We start from the raw sequence: 8,975 nt of genomic DNA, 5'->3' as shown, positions 1-8,975 counted from the left end.
TCCCTCTCCTCCTCGGACACCGGACAAAGGTGGCATCAGATGCTTCTGAATAAAGGTCACGTAGTCACCCTCTGCGTGGAAGTAATCCATCTCCAGTCCTACCATGAACTGGATCACCTGATCGATGGAAAGCCTGTGTGTCTCCCTCATCGATGGTGGAGGTGCTGTCGGTACAAACGGAGAGGGCAAGCCCAAGGTCTGGCGTACGAAGCGCTCACTCAAAAACCAGACGTGACAGATCGGGCTCTCAAAAAGGATGTGAAACTGAGACACAATCTGGGCAGTGTGGTACTGATCTCGTAATCCTGATGGAATCACACCCCAGGGCTGCCACGTGATCTAAGAAAAAAGAACGAATGAGATGATCTGTTGTCAAATAACTAATGTGGGTGCATCAGGTTAACTGAAATAACCTCGTTGCAAAATTACCTCGTGTGCTATGACCGAATCGAAATACTGCTGGAAGAACATGAAGCTCTCTCGAGTCCTACGATGAAACTGGCCATCATATACATCAGAGAACGGGACTATCGCTGGGGTCTCCTCCACAGGCTCTGGAGCAAGTATCGGGAAGTATGCATACACCCATAGCTGTGAGAGAGATATGATCAGTACAGTGTATGAACAAAATACTGAACATGCAGAAAGCAGAACGCAGTACAATGCATAAGGAGTGCAGGTCTAAAGCGGATATTAGATTTTGTGTGTGTAGTGTATGGTACGTAGTGTGGAGCATGTATGGTGTACAGAAAATGCAAAGCAGAAAGCATACAGTGCAACAACAGATACAAAGAATGCAGAAAGTACAAGTGTTGAACACAACAAAAGAAGGAAATGCTAAGCAGAATAGTGAAAGGAGAAACTAAGTTATGTACCTCCCAAGCTCGCCAGTAGCTGCCAATCAATCTCCTGCACATCCGAGAGGTCGAGCTCATGTATCCATAAAGAGTAGTGAGGCCGGCCGCACCCCAGTCATAGAAATGGACCCGCTGGAGCACCACCAGAGTGCCCAAGAAGTATAAACCCACAGTATTCCACCTGTTTGAAAACAAGGTGGTACCGAAAAGGAACAGGAGGAAGCCCCTAGTGTACTGTTCCACCTCCTTGTCAATCTCGGGATCCTCCCCTCTGTAATGCTCCTCGAACCAGGTATATCTCACCATGCTCGCTCGAAGTGTCGGTGGATGCGCTCCAAGTAATGCATCTCATGCGGCCACCCACTCTCCCATATCAGGATCAAGAGGAATCGGATCACCTCCTACGCCCAGGCCAGTGATCATGGCAAAGTCTAAAGGAGTCATCGTCATCTCTCCTGCCGTGGAGAAGTGGAAAGAGTTGGTGGTATCCTACCACCTCTCTACAAGAGCCCCTAGGAGAGGGCGACTCACTATAACCCGTGTCAAGCTGCAGCAGAACAGGCCGAAGCCGATCCCGTCAATGATCTGGCGGACCCTCGCGGGAAGTACATCATACCAATCCTGAGCTGTCGTCGCACCATAACCTCTGAAGGAGCAGGATCCGTCCTGTGGCAGTGCATATTATGAAATCAGATTAGGGATGTACTGAAAATACAGTTGAAATCAGATCAAGGATGTATTGAAAATATAGTTGCATTCAGAGTAGGGATGTATTGAAAATACAGTTGAAATTAGATCAGGGATGTATTGAAAATACAGATGAAATCAGATCAGTGATGTATTGAAAATGCAGCTGAATTCAGAATAGTGATGCATGAGGTGCGGTCGTATACGTTACATACAGGGCAGTGATGTGTGAGCTACAGTTAAATGCAGAGCAACAATGTATGAAATATAGTCAGACCAAAGCATGAGATGCAAGCAAACCAAAACAGTGCAAGAAATGCAAATAATTGAAAGTAAAGCTGCAGAAAAGTAGAGTTGGTACCTCCACAGCAATGGCCGACAAATGAGACATCGGCTCCCTCAACAAGAGATCATCTGGCATGTCCTCATCAAAATCAGTGAAAGCGTGGATGCCTCCCGCCACTGGTATAATGTGAGTCTCTGGGTGATACCTCATGGGGTCAAAGGGACGTACGCTCAGCAGTAAAGGCTGAGGCTCAACCCCCGGCACAGTTGCAAAGTCTGAGGCAAGCTCCATTGAAGGGAGTGCGGGGAAACCCCTATCATGCGGGATATCATCGGCCATCTGAGATAGATGCAAAAATGAGCAAAATGGGAAAGTTTTGAACCAATCAAACCCTACAAGAGAGAAAAATTCAAATAAAGTCAAAAACCCAGGAAAAGTGAACTAACCTTAAGAGGAGCTCGGAGGAAATGATCCTTGAATGGGGGAAATGACTAAAGACACCTCAGATTCAAATTCTGATCGGTTCAAATCGAAGAGAACAAAGAGATTTTAACGATTCAAGGTTGTTTAGAGTGTTGGGAAACGCGTAGAACGCGCGAATCTAGAGAGAAGGCACACCTAGGAGGCAAGGGAAATGATTCTTGTGTAAGGGATGTGGAGGAAATGAAGTGATTTTGGGTGTATTTAAACACCCATGGCCGAAATGACCAAAATGGGCAAATCTGCCAGCGGTGGCCAGCACCCCCCAATCGGTGGCCGGCACCCCTCTATTGATGGTCGGCGATTGCCGTTGTTGGCCGGCAGGGAGCCGGCACCATCCCATCATGGCCGGCAATCCTCCACCGGCTTCCCATGCCTATTTTACGTTATAATGTGTCCTTGGGTTCCAACAATTCCGACGAGCGTTCAAAATTTGATTCAAAATGCCTCCGTGGAAGCCCAGAATCATGTTCTCAATGTACGGTGGTCGTCGCCATCAACGCGCACAAGGTGTATCCTTTTTGACGCATCACAAACCTTCCAGAAGGTAAACCGGAAGTTACCTTTAAGATGTCTTTATCAAACATGTTTTTGTTGTCACTTAGCATTCGCTTGTTGTATTAAGCATCCATTCTCTATCTTGCATTGTTTTGCATATCTCTATCTTGCATTGTTTTGCATATCTCTGACTTGCGTTGTTTCGCATATATCTTTAACTTGCGTTGTTACGCTTGTTACTTGCGTTGTTAAGCTCTCAAATACAAATGTGAGAGCTTATGTGATTCTGGGTGGATTTTGTAATTTTTAGTTACTAGTATTTTAGGTTTCTAATGAGTTGTTACAATTTTTTTTCATTTTTTGGGTGTTGGAAACTATAGATGGACAGAGCAGTGATTGTGGTTTTGCCGAAAACAGTTGCAAGACAAATGTGGACTATGTCAAACCATGCCGTAATCAAATCTCGTGTCTCCAGTTGAATCTCTGTTTGTCTCTAATGCACTTGGTGGGAGTCATTGTTGCTATATTGTTTCTCATTCAAGTGTACACTAAATGTAACCAAAAAACCCATATGAAATGAGGGTGTACTACATTTGGTTCTCTTTTGAATAATTTATGAGCAATATGAGTGATTCGGTCTCTTCAGCAACGGATCTCATGGCCATCATTATTTATTGTGGTCGCTTTTGTGTTTGAAAATTATTTTAAGGTTTAGTATGGAATTACAAAACTCAATAATAAAACAGAGTTAATAAATAGTAGAGATACGAATAATGTTATTCATAAACTAATTTTTTTATTATTATAAGAGTCTTTTTTAATAAATAAATATGCGATATATGTCTTTGTATCCAATGATAAGAAAATGTAGTTAAAAAACCAATTTATGTATAGCAATTTTGTAAGGATACATATATATATATATATATATATATATATCTACAGAATCAATTTACCTAATTTTTTCTTTTGTTTTTACTTAGACTAGGTAGATGAAATGAATTAGGAAGATGAAAATAGAGATATTATCATTTAGGTATTGTCAGAGATACCTTTTAAGATTTTTAATATATTTTGCCCATTTGATCCGAATCCTGACATCAATTTCTTTACAATTAATGTCATATACCAATAAAAAATAAAATTAACATCTATGTTATCAAATACTTTATCTTTTACGATTAAGAGCAAATTATGTTGATAGTCCCTGTATTTTGGTGCTTGTATCATTTTAGTTCCTGCAATTTTAATTTGCTCAATTTTGATCCTGAATTTATAATTTTATTTTAATTTAGTCCAATTGATTACAATTATTAACATTTTTAATGAAAAATACGCACATAAGTGACAAGTGTAGTAATTTTAAGGGTAATATTATAAACTTGCTCAAATTATAAACACAAGCGTAAGCTAGCCAGTGGGTGTGTGCCGGAAACCCCTCCGATGCCTAAGTTAGCAAGTAGACAATAGACACAAAAGCTCTGTGTATTCGGGAGTATGAATTGCAATACTTGTGCATAGGTTCTTTCATGAGCTCTTATAGATTTCGCGTGGCACAATCCTAGTAGAACTTTATCTCTCCTTAGCAGAATCCTCTTAGGAATTACATTCCTGAGGATAATACTTATCCTTAGAACACCCTTCTCACTACCAACCAGGTGAGATGGTTCAAACTCTTTAGCTCGGCAGCCGCTGCGATCAACCAAGCCATCTCGACTCTGTGCTCCCCTTGGCAGAGCCGTGATAACCCTAGCTATAGGATAGCACCTTGCCGAGCTAGATAGAGCTCAATCCTCTTTATTGACAACATCTTGATGCACTAAAGGACTACCCTCAGATAGCTAGGTCCAAGCCCTAGCAACATATCTCTGACCGACCTAGTGTATGCTTAGCCCAAGACTGAGCTACACAAGCTCTCATCTCGGTCCAACTTCCAAAGAGGTTTACCTAGCTCGGCTCAATTTGACTACACAAATTACCCTCTCAGTCGTGATCACATGAGCTCCTACCTATTAAATATTTGAATAAGAGTCTAGACGGCCTAACAATACGGGACCACACACGAGGATCAACAATCAAGTTATTTATGCACGAGTAAATCTAAGTGAATAGAGATATGTGACACAGAGTGGTTCCCATATATGGTGGACCTACCTTTTATCTCACATATGTGTTTGGTTTCATTATGTGAAAATCTGCTGTATTCATTGCACATCTGTTAATTAATGTGTTATCGCGTCCAATCCAAGCACTTTCCAATCTAAATTCCTATGATGATGTAAGGGTAAAAATGCATATAGCCAGCCCCTTCATTCAGCTAGAGCTGGTGAATTCATTGACTATCATTCATCTGAAAGTGAATTGAAAGACTCCTGGAATAGGGGTTTTTCCAGGTCCTAGTAAGTGGGAGTGGAGCCAGCGCAGTTGTAGTGATGTCCGGATATGATATTTGAGAGACTATTTTCTGACGGTCAACAAATCATTAATTATAACAAATAGAAAAAACAAAAAATTCTAAAATAATAAATAAACGACCTCTTCTTTTATTCAAGATGTTCATTTTTTTTGCATGAGTTTGTTGACGCAAGTTACTAGGGAGAGGGTAAATTGTTTCCTTATTAGTTGATCTAAAGGCTTTTATGGTTATTGATTGCACTAGACTAGAAATGACAACAAACTACTTCCACCCAAAAACAAGTGCAATTATTTTATTTCTTAGGCGTCTTGCTCAATTACAAAACACGAAAAGATAAGCAGGTGTTAATTTCTTCTAATTTCTTGGGCCACCGCAGAACCACAATGCCAATGAGAGAATGAGCGAGTGTTGTGCAACTCGCAGCATTTGGAGCCTGAGCTCGGCTTCCTTTATTATTTGGTCTTTTGGTTGGTATCGCCAAAAGGCGAAGAGGAGCCTCCGGCATTCACGGAGCTGGTTCTCGACGCGTTTGATTTCTTCTCCAAGTTGAGCAAGCCTTTGTGCCATAGCCATAAACATAGTTCATCAACCTCCAAAAATTCACACTCACACAACTTGAAACAATGACAATCTAGATATGATAGCAATTGAAATATTAGAATCAATAAAATTTGGAAACTAGAGAGATGTGAATAGGCCAAACACTAAAAATAATTTCACTTTTAAGAATTACTTGTCAATTAACTATTTCAATTTTAGATCAACGGTGATAACAAATCACATAAATATAATGCTATAAATAGAACAAAGTGATTTAATATGAAAATCTGATGAAATAGAACATTTTGGAAAATTTAATATGAAAATAGAACAAAGTGATTTTATATGAAAATCTAATGCAAAAAGATTACAATCAGTGCAATTTGGAAAATATAGTGTCCTACAAAACATTTTGGAAAAATTATAAAAGAAAATTTTCAAGGTTTGACTTTTGTAAAAAAATAAATACTAAAATTTTAATTTTATTAATTTAAATCTTAATCTTTTACTAGTTTATTTTCAGTCTAAATCGGTTACTTATTCTTGTTAAGTAAAACTAACAACAAAGCAATATTTTAGATATTAAACTTAATAAAAAAAAGGTATTTTATACATTATATTTACACTTACATTAATTTAATAAATATTTTTTTCCCAACTCTTGTGTAGCACACGTGCCCTGCTAGTATTAATAAATAAAAGTTACTTTTGAAAGAGAATCAATTTCACATCCACCATCTACCTATGGGAACATTCAAAGGAGCAAAAACTACAAATCAACTAGAATTTTGATTTGCCATCTCAAAATTATGTTAGCAACCAAAGGCGCTAAAAAATAAATGCAGATCCATTATATTAAATTTTGAATTTTCATAATTTCGTACCTATATCAAAAGATGGAGGATTTTATGGGAATTGAAGCAGCAAAATTTTTGCATTGCTTTCACTATAAATAAGCTAATGTCCCCAATCATTTTGTTCATAATTTCATAATCTCATTGCTAAGACAATAATGACCTTCTATTTTCTACCACCATGCCCACAAAGATTCAAAATTTTGCTAGAAGTGCTCTAGTTAAACCTGTTACAGTTAACGTGGGAAGAGCTGGAGCAGCAAATCTCGATGTGATTCAAGAGGTTATGTGAAGCAAGAAGCAAAGATTGTTTACCTTCTTGAATGCTTGCAAAAGACCCCTCCTCCAGTTTTGATATTCTCTGAGAACAAAGCTGATGTGGATGACATTCATGAATATCTTCTTTTGAAAGGAGTTGATGCAGTTGCAATTCATGGAGGCAAGGATCAAGAGGAGAGAGAATATGCCATTTCGTCTTTCAAAGCAGGCAAGAAAGATGTCTTGGTTGCAACAGATGTCGCCTCAAAGGGTTTGGATTTTCCAGACATTCAGCATGTTATCAATTACAATATGCCTGCTGAAATCGAGAATTATGTCCATAGGATTGGACGAACAGGAAGATGTGGCAAGACAGTAATAGCTACAACATTCATTAACAAGAATCAAAGTGAGACGACTCTTCTTGACTTGAAGCACTTGTTGCAAGAAGCAAAGCAGAGAATACCACCCGTTTTGGCTGAGCTTAATGATCCCATGGAAGATGTTGATTCAATCACCAACGCTAGTGGAGTTGCCTACTTGGTGGACTTGGGCACAGAATCCGTGATTGCCCCAAGTTAGAGCATCAGAAAAGCCAGGCAATTGCTAGCTCTAGGAGGGATTATTTTGGATCAGGAGCTTATAGAGGGGAAATGTGATATGTACTTGAATGCTTTCACGCCATTATGGCTCTGGTATGTGATTTATTTATCCTTGTATAAGTAGATTAAAAATAACCGTAACGTCTTGTTTTTTATACTGAGTAGTAGAATGATGACTTTTAGTGAATGGCGCTTAACTTCAAAATCTTGTTTGGGTTACTTCTAAATTTGAATCCTTTCACATGGATTACACAACGGAAAAGCAAAATATGTGATACAATTATGGTTGTTTACTGAGAAAATGCTCTTAGAAAGAAATACTCAAGAACTCATTTCATACTAGAGACCATAGAAGCGGCCATAACCATTACAAAAATTTCTAGAAGAAAAGAGATGCATGCTGTGGTTGCACACACACACACACACACAACGTTTACTAGAACTGTCATCTATTTGGGAAAATCATATGTATCAGCAAGTTCCTCAAATGCTTCCATTGTAGCTCTTAGGTCTCTAATGACAAGTGATGGATTGGATTGCTGGTATCTTGAAGAGGAATTAGGTAAGTATTTTATGAACCCATATCCATTGTTTTTTATGATTGTTTTATATAAACACAACTTCAATCTAGCATGGAATTGGAATGACCCCTGTTTTTTTTCTTCTCCCCTAGATGAGTTCTCTTCTCTTCTCTTCCTCCCTACTTTTTTCAATCTTCTCTTAACTCTCTGGTAACACCTAATTAAAAAAGAACGATGTCTAACTCAATTCCTTCTTCAATTTGTCAAATAAGAATTTAAAAAAAAAAACAACATTGTTAGCTTTTAATTGAAACTGTTTTTGTGGGTGTTTGGGAAACTGCTATTTTAGTAGGCTATTTTAGTTTTTGGCTATTTTAGTAGGCTAAAATTTGGGAAAATAGTTGGATTTGTTTGTAGTTGAATGTGATGTTTGTGAGAGAAAAAGTGAAATAATTATGGGTTTGATATGACATTTTGTCTTATTAGTTATTTTAGCCTCTTTTGTCTTTTTGTGGATTTTAACCAAAAAAGACTAAAATCCAAAACAGGGCCTTTATGTGATGTTTTTAGACCAATTTTTTTCCCCCTTCATCTCTACTTTTTCTATCTTCTCTTTAACTCTTTGGTAACTCCTAATTAGAGAAGAAATATGTCTATGGCATTGCTTGTGCCACGACTTGTAGTTATATTTATAGAAATATATATTCATCATCAATATTAGGTGTAAGCTCATTTTAATTAGGCCTCTCTATTGTTTCTTTTTGTTTTGATATATATTCGCCATCATCATTGTTCATCAAATTTTTAGTTTGCCTTTGCCTTGGCTTGGTTTGTCCTTATATCAATGTTAGCTTTGAAACGTTTGAAATAATCAAAGTTGGTTTGTCCTTAAAGAAGAGGTAGCATCACTGAAAGGACAAGTTCAATCATATGAAGGACGTTTTGTGGTGTTCGAACACTTCATGAAAGAAATGCG

General features: G+C 38.3%; 1 pseudogene; it reads left to right on the top strand.

Moving 5' to 3' along the window:
• The first annotated feature begins 2,682 nt into the window (after positions 1-2,682).
• Positions 2,683-7,566, top strand: LOC114298619 (DEAD-box ATP-dependent RNA helicase 35 pseudogene; annotated as a pseudogene).
• Positions 7,567-8,975: the final 1,409 nt, after the last annotated feature.

Source organism: Camellia sinensis, chromosome 10 (genome assembly GCF_055761805.1).
Source record: "Camellia sinensis isolate YWXY chromosome 10, ASM5576180v1, whole genome shotgun sequence".
In the NCBI taxonomy this organism is placed as follows: domain Eukaryota; kingdom Viridiplantae; phylum Streptophyta; class Magnoliopsida; order Ericales; family Theaceae; genus Camellia; species Camellia sinensis.
This window is presented reverse-complemented; position numbering and strand designations above follow the sequence as displayed.